The sequence below is a fragment of the Aythya marila genome, assembly GCF_965140915.1.
Source record: "Aythya marila genome assembly, chromosome: 1".
In the NCBI taxonomy this organism is placed as follows: domain Eukaryota; kingdom Metazoa; phylum Chordata; class Aves; order Anseriformes; family Anatidae; genus Aythya; species Aythya marila.
Window position 1 is genome coordinate 127,438,240 of NC_139042.1, and position 14,245 is coordinate 127,452,484.

The window sequence follows — 14,245 nt, forward strand, 5'->3', positions numbered from 1 at the left end:
AAATCAAGGGAGTCTCAGAGTCTCTAGCTGTTCAGAAGAGCCTGTCTTTTAGGAACCACAATGAGAAACCAAACCAAAGGTGAGAGCTAGACCGTTTCTCACAGATCAAGAAAGTCCTGCACAGGCAGCAGGATTCCTCGAGTCTGCTGTAGGTCAGCTAAACTCAGCCTTGCAAATGTTCCTGACAACAGAACACACACAGGGTGCCAGGATGAGGGAAAAACTATTGCTGTGGTCTACTTAGACTTCAGTAAGGCTTTTGACATCATTTCCCATAGCATTCTCCTAAAGAAGCTGGCAGGTCAAGGCTTGGGTGTGTGTACGCTTTGTTGGGTTAAAAACTGGCTGGGTAGCCAGGCCCAAAGAGTCTTGGTGAATGGAGTTAAATCCAGTTGGAGGCTGGTCACTAGTGGTGTCCCCCTGGGCTCAGTACTGGGGCCAGTCCTCTTCAATATCTTTAGCAATGATCTAGAATAAATGATAGAGGCTCAGGGGAGACTTATTGCACTTTATAATTATCTTAAAGAAGAGTGTAGCAAGGTGGGGATCAGGCTCTTCTCCCAAGCAGTAAGTGATAGGACAAGACAAAATGGCCTCCCATTGTGCCAGGGGAGGTTTAGGTTGGATATTAGGAGAAATGTCTTCACTGAAAGGGTTGTGCGGCATTGGAACATGCTGCCCAGGGAAATGACTGAGTCACCACCCCTGGAGATCTTCAAAAAATATGTAGATGTAGAACTTAGTAACATGATTTAGTGGTGGACTTTTCACTACTAGATTAAAAGTTGCACTACATGACAGAGGTGCTTTCCAACCTGAATGGTTCTATGATTCTGGGCCTATCTTGTCAGAACTAGGTTAGGACTGCCCACTCAATGGTCCTGCTGCCTGGTGAGGTCAGCAGAATCAGTCTTCATCTCCTACCTAGTCACAACAGCAGAGCTCAGGATGAGAGACAAGCATCAACACACTGCATGTCTGAGCTGCCTCAGCAGAGTGCTCATGTTCGGCTCTGTCGTGGAACCCACTGATCTTTACCCCAGTCTGATTTCCCAACCTGGCTTTAACACAGCTCTGTCACCACATGGACCTGCCTGGCTTTCACTGGACCTGATTCTGATGGGAAGATCAGGTCTAGGTCCTAGACCTTTCTTGTCACCATGATGTTGTCTTGTGATCCGGGCTCTTGTCTGGGCCTGGCCACTATCTCTGGGTCTGCTCTATGCCCCAGTTTGGGTATTGTGGGACAGCTGCTGGCTGGTGAGGTGATTGATTTGCTATGCCTCTGATTATTTTATTTTATTTTATTTTATTTTATTTTATTTTATTTTATTTTATTTTATTTTATTTTATTTTATTTATTTTTTCCTCTCAGCTCTCAGATCCTCTTCCCCTAGAGAGCAGACCCAGCCCACACTGGTCCCTGACACTTGTTTACCACAGTGACTTCTAGTGAGTGATCCACTGAAAGAGATGAGCTTTGTTCTTTTAAACTGGTGGTTGTGTCCTAGCAGGATTCTATGCCAGATGCTTCAGAGAAAATAAATTTCTTAGTATCTTCTGATGATGCATTTGGCAAAGTATCCAGTGTTTCACACAACAGAAAAAGCATTTTCCAGATATTCTGTTCCACACACATGCACAGACATATGAGACACAAATGTAAAAGCTGGACTGAGATACATCACCATCATTCTAAAGAACAATGTTTCTCTGTAAATTAGCAGTATTAGAGAGATTACCATGAATTTTCGCAACTCTGTACAAATTGCATTTCTGGTTCCAAAAATGGAGGAGAAAGACAACTCTGGGAAAAGGTCTGACATGGAGATGTGTAGTTGAAGAGGCAGCAGGGAAAGGTTTATAGGATTCTGGACTAGCCTTTGGGAGATCTAAATGTTGTGTGACAACTACCTCAGCCATCTATTTTTCACATAACAACAATATTATTTCTGTCTTCTGTATATTGCCACTCAAGTACTGAAACTCCAACTAGATTTTACCCTTTGCCTTCTCCAGGCCAAACTAATCCAGCTCTAACAGCCTGTCCTTGTGTATCATTCTCCAGTCCACATAAATTTTAGTGGATCTTTACTGTATGTGCTCCCATCTGTTAACATCTCTCTTGCAATGTGGAGCCCCAAATCAGACACTGTTTCAGATGTGGCCTTACAAAAGGGAAATAAACACTTCCTTCAATCTGTTGGTTATGCTTTTTCGAATGCAACCCAATATGCCATTGTTTTTTTTTAATCGTTGGGTTGATAGTCTTGCTTAAACTAAGGAGTCTCAGAGGGTATGGGCTGGTAAAGGCAGAGAGTCTATAAACTGGGGATTCCCCCTCCAGCCTCTCAAGGGAATCACCAGACCTTCATTTAATACAGTTCAGTGCAGGAGCATGACAATGGGATGAGGTTAGTGTCTGGATTTCATAAGCCAATTTGCAAAGAGAAATTAAACTGTTGTGAAACAATCCAGTCCCCATGAGGGTTAGCAATGCTCTGCTCTGCTCCCACCGTTGCTAAGGAAAGCAGAGGATCTTTGACAGAAATTTGCAGGCCATAATCTTTCAGTGACTCAAGAATGCTGGTCAGTAATGACCATGTAACAAGCTATGCTCATAAAAGGAAAAAATAAAAAATAAAAAAACAGCCTCAAATCTCTTTTGCATTTCCTTTTTTTTATATATATATATATACATGTATATATATATATATATATTCTCTACACACCCCCACCCCTACTTTTTCTTATGTCATTTGCTGAATGTTCTGCATCAGTTTAATCAAAGAAGGACAGAATTATGTCCCAGGTATTTAACTAAGAAGGACTTTGTTCTTTGGGAAAATGACCCAAGTGCGAACTCTTGTGCCTCAGGTTTAGAGTCACAAATGACTCAGCAGAAGCAAAGAGGATATTTGGTTTCCTTGCCATAATGCAAGACTGAAGGAAGAAACAAGAATCTCTTCTAGTTGTTGGGTAACTGAGGAAGAGACTGAGGATAAGACAAACAGTGTGGGAATCTCTAGGTTTATTACACATAATGTAAACTGGATGTACATTTAATTGCAGTGACCAATCCTGACTGATGAAATAGCTGTCACTGGAAAAAAAAAAAATCCTAAAAACAAACAACTAAGTATGCAGCCACAAGCAGAGAGTTCTTTTTTTCTCTGCAGCCAACCTCTGCATCCAGCTCAACCCAAAAGCATGTTTGTTTTGGAAGCCATAGTCTGCTGAAAAGAGTTTGGCCAAAATCCAAGGGGCGAATAAGTCCAGATGAGCTGAACAAGCTGTGCCCTTGGATCATGAGAAGAACATATAATTCAGTCCTTTATTGCATGCATGCATATCATTAGTTATTTTTTGTTACAAGGTGTAGAGTAAAATGCCTTGATTGGGACTAAATTTCTGTCCCCTAACTCAACTGTTTACAGTCCTCAATTTTACTGTGTGTTTGTGATTTCATGGGCCCAACTCATAGCACTAGAATAGCTCCTCCAAGGACAATACAACCATACCAACTTACGTCAGATGAGAAATCATTAGGGATAATGTATAAAACAATGAAGTTGTTTGCAGTTATGTTTTTGCAGGGTTGCTGGGATAAAAGCACCTAACTTTCTCTTAAATATTTCTTAGGAGAACTGATATATTCTGAGTTATTCCAGGTGATCAGAGCCTACTTTTTTCTGGGGTTATTCCATCTGTGACCTGAACCAGAGCTTACCAGGCCAATAAAAATCCTCCGGTTTATTCAATGGACAATAGATCTGCCTCTAAAATATATAGAAGGTAGTTATGATAACGAGCATAGGTGTCATTCAGTGAGATCATCACCTTTTTCGAAAGCACTTTAAGTATCTCAGTTATCCAGTGAGGAACAAGTTAGTTTACATTTACGCCAGGGTCAAAATACAAGCAGGGCACTTGACAAATCCTTACACTACCTTGGCTCTTGGCAATGTTTCCATGCAGCCAGGCCTTCAGACCTCAGGCTGAGGTGATGGGAATAACAAGTACATTATTTGACTCTAACCTCATGATCTTGCCTGGCTTGATCCAGAGACCCTTACTGTGAAATGTTAAGTACTCCTGCACTTTAATATAACCATGTAGCTAACCCTATGCAAAAGTGTTAAATCCTAGAGCTAAATGAACAGAAATGTTAGGAAACTTAAAGCAAACCAAAGATTTTTATTTTTTTTTCCCAAAACAAAACAATTTGTCAGCCTATCTTTAGCTTATATGCAGCACAGTACATTAGGGGATGAATGCCTGAACTGATTTTCTTGTTGAGACTGCATATCTGGATCTTCAGTATTCCTGAGGACATAGAAGCAAGCACACAAGAAGAATGAATATACTTCTGTAAATGAGACACACTACCTAGATAGGCAGGTCAACAATACTGGATGTGCCAGTTAAAGAAACTGTATTATAGGGCAAATTTCAGAATCAGAGAATTCAGAGAGAGAAACTGCAGCCTTTCCATGGCAACTCACCAAAAAACAACACTTTGCAAAGAAAATGACATGTATGGGACATGTATGGGTGTCACATTCTTTAAATATTGACCAAATCTATAGATGTTCTGTATTGTGGATTTTAATGAAAAACTTGCAGATTTCAAAAGAAGACAATAGTAATATTGAACAAAATTTATTTTTCACAACCCTGTAACAGTCAACATGCAGGTCTAAAAGCCCCTTGTGTTATTGTGAAATTTCTTTTGTTTGAAATTTCTTATGTATATTTGTATTCTGCACAACTTCAATTTTTTGTTGAGCTGGATATCAGCAGACATCAAAGTGCTAACTTGAGTTAACTTCCATTCTTTTTTAAATTTCCATCCTTTAAGCTCATTTTCATCACTTTCCCCAGAAGTGAAGTCAGAGAGGTGAATGAACCATGGAGCAAAGGGTCTTGAAGGGACCACTGTGTCAGATACACAATCATGTTTGGGCTAGGCAAGTGGGCTACTCACCCTCTGACATGTAAAAAGGTTCACTGGGGCAAAGGAATAGATAAAAAATAGTAATAATAATAAACAAATAAAATAAATAATAAAAAATACATATTATGTTTCTAAGTTTAAAAAACATATCAGCCAGCAATTCTTTGTTTTTGGAAAACTGAGCAGTTTGGTGAGAGGCCAAAATTTCAATAAAGATGATAAAAACCAGCTTGCTTTTATTCTTTGAAACAGAATGCATTTCCCAACCAGTCCTGGCATGACACCAGACTGTGCCAGCTGTAAAAATGGCTAAAGATCAGCAGGGGGCAGGTGCAGGATCAGTGTCCCAGCAATTGATGAACCTCTGCATCCAGGACACCAAGTTCCTCCCCACCAGCAGCATGATGAGAAGGCAACATGAAGAAATATTGTGGTTGCAGAGATGTGTAAATCTACCTGTAAAGTCATTCTATGATTTAAAGCCTAAATAAGGACAGCATTCAAGACACATCTTTGACAGATTTCCATTCAACCTAATCAGTCCTTGCCTATGTGCTACTGATGTGCACTTTCCCGGTGGAAAGATGAAGTCACTATTATACATCTTTCCATGCCATTCATGAAGTTGGATCTTCATATTGCTTTAGAGGAGTTCAGAACTGTATATTAGTCTTGCAGTAGCTTGCGAAGCTTTTCTATTTTCCCTGCATTAGAAATACTGGTTACAAGAGTAATGATTTGCTCAGTCATGACCTTCATCAGTTAGTGCTCAGGTTTTCAGATTCAGAAATAACTCTTAAAACTTATATATATATATATGTATATATATATATATATATATATAAATATATAAAGTTTCTTAAACCAGCATTTAGTTTCAAAGGGGCCCCACTAAAAATATGTCTCAGAGCTGAAGAACAACACATGGAACTGTGTTGAAGCAATTCTAACCAAATCAGTCGCATGCCATGTCGTCACTGTCACACAGCAGAAGGGCCCTTGGCTGATGATGAGGTTGTCTGCATATTTTGTCTTTTGACAGTTTCAGGGTCTCCCCCCTCCCTCTTTGCATTTTCCAGTCATTTCTTTGACCTAAGCCTTTCCATCTCTTCTTCCAGAATGCAGAATCAATGGAGTAAAACGTCTCAACCAAAGAGACTGAAGTAAGTTTAGAACTAGGTTAGAACACAATTTATTGTCTATTCTAGTCTTCTTACTAACAAGGGAAAATGATCCTATTATTTGAAGCTGCCAGTAAATGTCATGGCATACATTACCATACCCAATGTCACAGAATCACAAAAAGATTTAGGTGGGAAGGGGACACTGGAGCTTTCTAGTCCAGCCCAAGATCACAGTAGGGTAAGTTGCCAAGCTGAATCAGGTCACTTAGGACCTTGCCCCGTCTGCTTTTGAATATCTCCAGGGTTGTGGGCTACAGCCCCTCTGGGCATCTACTCCAGTGCTGCATCACTCTTATGGGAAGAATTTTGAATTTTTCTCCAAGGGAATTTTCCATTTTTGCAATTTGTGTAGTATATTTTACCGTAATAGACCGAAACTTAATGGATTTTAATGTGCAGTTTTAGTACAGAAATTGTCCATTACAAAGGACTGTTAGAGAAGATTGTTAGAGAAGACCATTTGGGAAAAAAAAAAAAAAAAAAAAAAAAAAAAAGCATTATCCATGGAGGTCATTGGGATTAATTCATTAACTTTTTTTTTCTTTTTTTTTTTTTTTTTTCCAGACCAAATTAAAAATTACATTGTGTGTTCTGTTCCTGGTTTATTTAGTTTTGATACCTCCTCTTTTCAGTACCTAATGCTACTTAGTTTGGTTTGCAAACTGTTATATATGGAGTGGTAATTCGTGTCGAGAAAATGGTTGATATTAATAAAGAAGGGGGAGATTTGGTAATGTGGCCATGGGGGTTGGAAAGCCCCGTGGTTGAGATAACATTAGACTCTTAATGACGAGGCCATCAGGAATATAAAAGAGTTTAGAGGGAACAAAGAAGGGTGATTCAGGAGACTCCATGCAGTCTCCGGTTTCTTGTTCTCCAGATGGTTCTCTTGTTCTCCAGCCATTAAGGCATGGATGTTTCTGGGTGTTTGCTGTTGTTGTTACATTCAAAGTTGTTTGACCAATGAAAAGTTGTTTTGAAAAGAACTGCTGTGGAGAGAAGGGTATAAGAGGGAAGCCTGGCCTCAAAAAAAAAAAAAAAAAAAAAAAAAAAAAAGAAAAAAAAAAGGCAGCATGATGAAAAAGAAGTGAAGAGGAACAGGCTGGCAGAATGGAGACCAGGATGGGAACAGACTTTTTGATTGCCTCATGAAGATAGGTTCGGCCAGACTCAGCAAACTGCTCAGAGAAGCTTGTACTGAAAGTCGCTGGAAACAGGCGCACTGGAGCTGGAGAGAAGCTCAAGCTGAGAGAAGCGGAGCCGCGCACACAACTGCCCCTCGCTGGTAAGCAGTTGCGCATTATGGGGAATCATACGTCCTTAGGAACAAAGACTGTCCTGGTAACCTTACAGCTTATTCTCCTTATTAACAATTGGACAGTTTATGACCCTGAAATATGGGACCAAACTGAGGTCAAGGTGTGGGACTCTGCAACTAAAAATGGCGAGGTTGCAGTGGGATTGCTCGCCACCTGGCAAGCAGTTTCTGAGGCCTTAAAGAGCCATGTGGGGCCACGTCAGAAATGTGTGGCTTGCCAGATAGTGAGGGACCTGCGGGCTCCTTTACTGATCCGACTACTATGCCATCGGCCCCTCTGCTGCTACAGCCATCGAAGGCTTTTGCTGTTACACCCCCTGCTGACCTGGACATGCCTTTTGACCCAGGCCTATTGGCCTTGAAAAGGAGGTGGATATGTTTTTCTTTGATCTGGGAAGAACGGGATACATAAGGCCTGAAGACCAAGTTGCTTGACAACTTAAAGCGAGACATATTGTTCAGAAGGAATGGAAAATGGAGACTTGTTAAGTCATGGAACTTAAAGGATTGTTTGTTACTTTTTCTGATTTTACGTATGTATAGGCGTACTTGATTTTAGTAAGTTATTGTTTGTTGCCTTTCCTGATTGTACGTATGTATAGGCATACTCGGGTTTAGTATGTAAAGCAATGTTCTGTGTATTTAGAATGTTTGATGTTTGTGTGTGCATGTTGGTGGAGCATAGACTCCCCGCACACCCAGTGCTGTTTACTTGCCTTTTATACCTTTTAGAAATATTTGTTTTATAAATATTACAAAATTCAGATTGACTTGAGACCTCATTTATAACACAAACACTACTCAGAAATGCTTTATAGTTGCATTTCAAAAATCTTTTGTAATATCAGTTTTTCTTCAAAATTTTGAGAGGATCTTGTTTGCTTCTTGACACCCGAAACCAAGCTGATGCTAGATAGGTCCATTTAAAAAATGTTAGCTGTTCTTCAGGAAAAAAAAATAAATAAATAAGAACCTTCATAATCACTAAAACTCAGGTGCAAATCTGTAGAGATAAAGTGGTGAGTTTGGGCTGCCCAGATACTACCTTCAGCTATGTCTAGATCAAATATCATTGCTGTAAAGCTGAAATCTTAAGGCTTGTGAATACTGTACCAATTTTTTTCCTCTCCAAAACAGGTTTGGAAACAAAATAAGAAATTATCATTTAAAAAAATAAAAAGCAAACTCTTTTAAACCTTTTGCTTCTGCTTATAAGGCTGCTATCTCCATCCTTCCTAGCCCCATGTGCAAGAGTATTCATTTCTCAAGTGCAAACTTGTATTACAGCTGAGAACTGAAATGCTCTTCAAAGACAGCAAAAATTTGCCATGCTAGCAAACTGCATTTTACAACATTGGACTCCATCTTAAGTGCCAACAACCCCAATAGGTTTTTACAAGAGAGACGAGTTCACACCTCAAAGAAAGTATCCAGAAAACTGAGTTATCTACTTCATGTGTGCTGATATGCAGGAGGAAAAAATAGTAACAATAACAATAATAATAATCCTTGACTAGTTTAATAACAACACTATTTCAGTAGCATTTGGCTATGAGGATCTGAATTCAATTTAGCACCCATAATCAAACACTAAATGTGATAACTGCATCAAGCAACGAACATTCCCTTTAGCCCTGAGCACCCAAATGCTTTTGTATCAAGTATGGAAAATGGCACAGGAAAAGGAGGATTTTCTATGGGCGCATTTCTATTTATACTGATTTTGTTTCCAGTACTAAGAAGAATGGAAGTGAAAGCCAACAGCCTTTGGGGGCAAAACATTTCACAAAGAGCTCAGCGCCAGCCTTTAAACTATTGTGTGTCCAAAAGGAGCCCTTTAGAGGCTGCAGTGTATCTTTTTGCTCCCCAGCCCTGTAGATGAAGGGGAGGCTATTGTACTTACCTATGAGAGGCGAGGTGGGGGGCGAAGGGGGAATTATAATTAAGCTTAAAAACTGCGTATCACAAAGAGAGCTTTGTTACTCCTCCAGCCACCTCTCACACCTCAGCTCCTCGCAGCCTCCTTGCCAGCGACAGCCAGTCCAGTCTGCACCCACAGGTGAGCTCTTTTGGCCACTTGTGCAGGTCCTACAGGCCGCAGCACCCTGCTGTCTCATCTCACATGTACAAAGCTCTGCTCCGGCTTTGCTTGGGACTTCTGGACTGCTCAGGCTTTCCTGGCTGAGCATTACTGCCTGGAGTAATCAGCTACTCAAGAGCATGTATTTAGTTACGTTGGACAAGTAGAGAATACAGGAAATAACAGAGACGTATCCTGGGAAGAAATGAAAGTGAAGTGAAACAAGGGATGGACAGATGTTTCATTTTCTTACTGCTGGTCACAAGCATTTTGTTTTATAGAGGGTGGTCTGAACTGAAGATAAGTATTCAGACTAGGAAGTGAGTAAGAGCAACCATCCAAGGACACTCAGTGGAAGCATGCCGAGATCTCCACATGAGAGCTCAAATTGACTCAGCTGTCTAGTTTTGAGGAGAAAAAACACCCAAGAGCTACTACGAGTATGTGTGTCAGAACAGCATTAACTTGAAAGACTTTCACTGCTGTGGTACTTTATATGAAATTACAAGGTGCAGACTGAGGAGTCAAAATATATATCTTTAGTAAATACATATATTTTATATATATATATATATATATATGTATTTCAAGCCACAGACTATCAGGAGAAGTTACTACCAGAAGACACTGGGAAAGGACACCTAGACCTAGTTTGGCCACCTGTGTCCTTCAAGCAGATTACCTCAGAGTTTGCTCATGGACAAAGAGCAGCAGGTCCTGCAGCCAAATATGAAAAGAGGTCTGTCTTTGTGCTCTCTGCCTTCTCCTTCTTGGTGTACCCCTCACACTTCTACTGCTCACTTTGAACACTTGCCTCCCACATACTCCCGTTCTGGGGCTCACCCTCAAATCCCTACCAAATTTTCTCATTTCTCTCACCCTAGGCGAAGTCCATCCTCTCATCTACCTACCACCAAGAATATTAGCTGGGTTGGTTGTGCCCAGGTGCTGACCTGAGGTTCAGAAGCAGGTCCCTGCATATGGAAGGGTTTTCCCACCCCCAAAGGAACAGATACCACAGCCTGAGAAACTCCATTTCAGGAACTGGAAGCATCTCTTTGGAAATGGAGAGTATCAGCAGCTGTCATTTCAGACTGGGACCACTCTCTATTCCACAATACCTAAGAAAATTCAGACCCTTTAAAATGACAGAAACAGTCTCTGTTCAGAAAACACAACCTTTTAGGGACTCGTTCTGCTTTGACTGGGAGCTCTGCCAAAGATTTCAGCTGGGGGAGGAATGAGGCCCTTCATTTCAGTCAGTTAGAGTAAAACAGCACAAACAGCATCACAAATGCCCATCTGGGATGTTTACAGACCAGGAAGTCTGATTTCTTATTAACCTCCTCCTCAGAATATAGTGAAGTACTGGGGCTTTCTGCTTCTGACCATCTTTGTAGCATTGCATTTTAAAAACCCATAATCTCTAAAGCCACTGGTAAAAATCTACCTCCCTTTGGGAATTGTGAATGAGAGCTAAAAGCTTATGCCGGCCTTCTGTCTGACTGGACAGAAAAGAGCCTAGAAGAAAAGACAGGCACTCCTCATGAAGACCATATATCCTGCATCATGTGAACACAGGCATCAAAGAAGCTGCTCCAGAGCTTCAGACACATGTGATTTAGCACTTCTACAACTGGAAACAGATTTCCAAAATGTCTGTTATGTAGAGAAAAGGTTGAGGGGAAAAAATAGAAGAGCCAAGACAATATATTTGGAAGTACATGGCAGAAACTGCTAGTACACGCTGCGGTCCCAAACCCAGTGGGCTGTTCTTACTTCATTTGTTTCACGTAGGTGAGGATGGCCAGGATGTTTGCTTTAGTCGTGGGCAGTGTGACAAGAATGGGATGCCCAAATAAGGTCCCTCAGGATGTGTTTAACAATGCTGGGTAAAGTCTGTGGTGAAGGCTCATGCATAAACATACTTACAGAGCATCCACTGTACATACTGTCGACTTGGTGCGTCATTATTCCTAGAATAACTACTAGAGAGGCACTCCACCCTTGTACTTTCAATGCTGAAGATGTGATTGTCCCAGAGCCAGTTATTACAGTGATTTTAGGAAGAGGAGGGAGGGAAAAAAGACCCCAGTTTCTCTTATGTTTTTGAAGTGACACAATGCAAATAAAAGTGTTAAAAGCAGAGTTAGTTTCAAATCTGTCAACTCAAACTCCCTTGCAATCTTTGAAACAGTAGAGAGCACGAGGCTTTCTGAGGCCATCTGAGATACCTGGGAACTGCAGGGGCAATTCCTGCCCAGCCTCACACACTTACCACGTGGCTCCTAGCCAGGGGGACAGGCTGACTGAACAGGGATGGTGAACATCTCTCTGTCCCTAGATAGCCAGAGTTCCGCAAAGGGACAAGCTACACACCTGTTTAAATAAGGGTCAATATGCTTTATTAAGCAACAGTGCTACAGGTGCTCCTACGTGATCAAGGTGGTCTAACACTGTGAGGGAACATGCCTCTTTACTTATGGGAGAGTCCTGGAAGGCAACCACATTATGTTGATTTTTTTAAATAGCTTCTCTTTAATGTGATTTTTTTTGATGGTGCATAAAGCACTTCCAAGGTGTCTGTAAAAGGTAACTGAGAGCAAATAATTTGTAGTAACTTAAATTTGTAATAAAAAGCTTGCCTTTCCCCTGAAAGTCCTCTGCAGTTGACTGAAGTGATAAACAATAGAGGAAAGGAGTTACTTTGCTAGCAGCTGAAGAAGAGATGACACATAGCTGCTGAGATCAGGGTTTTATAGAGTTGAACATATAAATTTTGATTAAAAAAAAAAGAAAAGAAAAAAAAAAAAGAAAAAGAAAACTAAGGCTGAAACATGACATCATTAAGCTAGGGGGAAGTCAGAGTTTAGGATGCTCCCATGAACCTAACACACTTCCCTTTGTCTACAGTCTTGTGTATAATTTACTTAAATTACAGAACTTTCCACCATACATTTACTTTACTCAGGACAGAAAGTTATCTTGTTAATTTACAGATATCCAGTGTTTTCTGTCCACTGTTTGCTGCATGTGCTGTTGTCACACTTAGAGCACACTTTGTACTGGTGAGGTACTCAGGCATTACAGCTGAGGCACCTAGCACAGTCAAACCTGTGCTGCCTCAGCAGGAAGGAGGCAGCAGGAGTAGGCCTGGGAGCAAGGCATGGAAGAGGGGAGGAGGAGAATGGGATCCAGTAAGGTGCTGAGCATCAAAAATTTTCTCAAGCACCTGCAAGCCAAGCCCAGCACTGACAAAAGCTGTCTTGGTTGGTCAAACATCTTAGAACAATACAGAGAGCTAAAAAAGCAATATCAATATATGTGGTAGAAGTTGCAAAAATATTGTTACTACTGATATAACAGCATAATGATAAAAGAGAAATAAGGGTGGTTACTACTTCTAACTGATGCAGCTGAAAAATCAAGCAAAGAGTTGAATGGGTAGGAAAGTGGCATACCAAAAGAGAAAATAAATGGATCAACCAGGAATAAAAAAGAAATGTATTGTTAAAAAAAAAAAAAAAAAAAACACACACAAACAAACCACCGACAGTGTACATTGATAGGTTTAAAACAGAAATGTAAATGAAAAGGCAAAACCTACATTATCACCCTCAAAAGTAGAGAGTTTAGCCCAGTTGCTAATACACAACTCAGCAAAGTCAGGGGTTTTGCTGACTCTCTGAGAAGCTTCTGAAAAGCCTAACAATTTAAGCGTATGAAAGAACTCTTTGCTTCTTTGAGACATTAAAAAAAAATAAATAAAAATCAGGTTCTCACAACTGCTGTGTGCTACCACAGGGCTTGAATGCATTTTTTAAACACCTGAGAACCATTTCTCTGTAGCTAAGACACCAAAGAGAGATCAAATGAGTGCATAATGGTAAGCATAGGAAGACTTCGTGATGAATATGAAATATCAAACCAGAAAAAGTGCGTTAACAAAAAAATCACAAAAATTTCCAAGAGGACTCAGTACCCTATACGTGCCTCTTGTGGAAAATTTTGCAACTACTTCTGAAGTATCCATATCCACATTTCCATGGTAGTCTAATGAAAGGGAGCAAAAGGCGAATGAACAAACAAAAAATACTTTTGTTTGAATGCTGAACCAAAAAGCTTCAGTAGATAGTTTCAACAGTAAATAGATGCATCACTTAAAACAAAACAAAACAAGAACTCCTTTATTTATAAGCTATTTTTTCAATTAAGATGGCAAAGCATTTCAGATATTATAACCAGTGAAAGATTTGTACCCTAGAATGTCTCTCAGTGAAGACAGTTTTGTCAATCTACTCAGCTTAAGATATGACCCTTATACACTTTGGCTAAAAAATGCTGTCATTTACACAGGTGTATATACAATGACGCAAGCCTCTAGATTTACACAGGTGTGACAGAAGTATTTGGCAGAAATATTTTGCTGATTTAAAAAAAAAAAAGAATCACATCAACTTTTACAGTTGTGTCAAGCTATAACATATTCTGTGATGATGGCACTGCTCCACAGGTTCTTCATAGAACTAAAAATTTTGCACACTGTGTCTAACTAAAGACTAACTCACTGATATCTGTGCTTGGAATTGGTGAACTTAAGACTGCTACACTTAATATCCTCGTGTTTCCTTTTAAAAAGTGACCAATTTATTGTTTAGTATTCTTTTCAGTTCTATATTCATTTTAAAAAGAAATCTAAACACTGC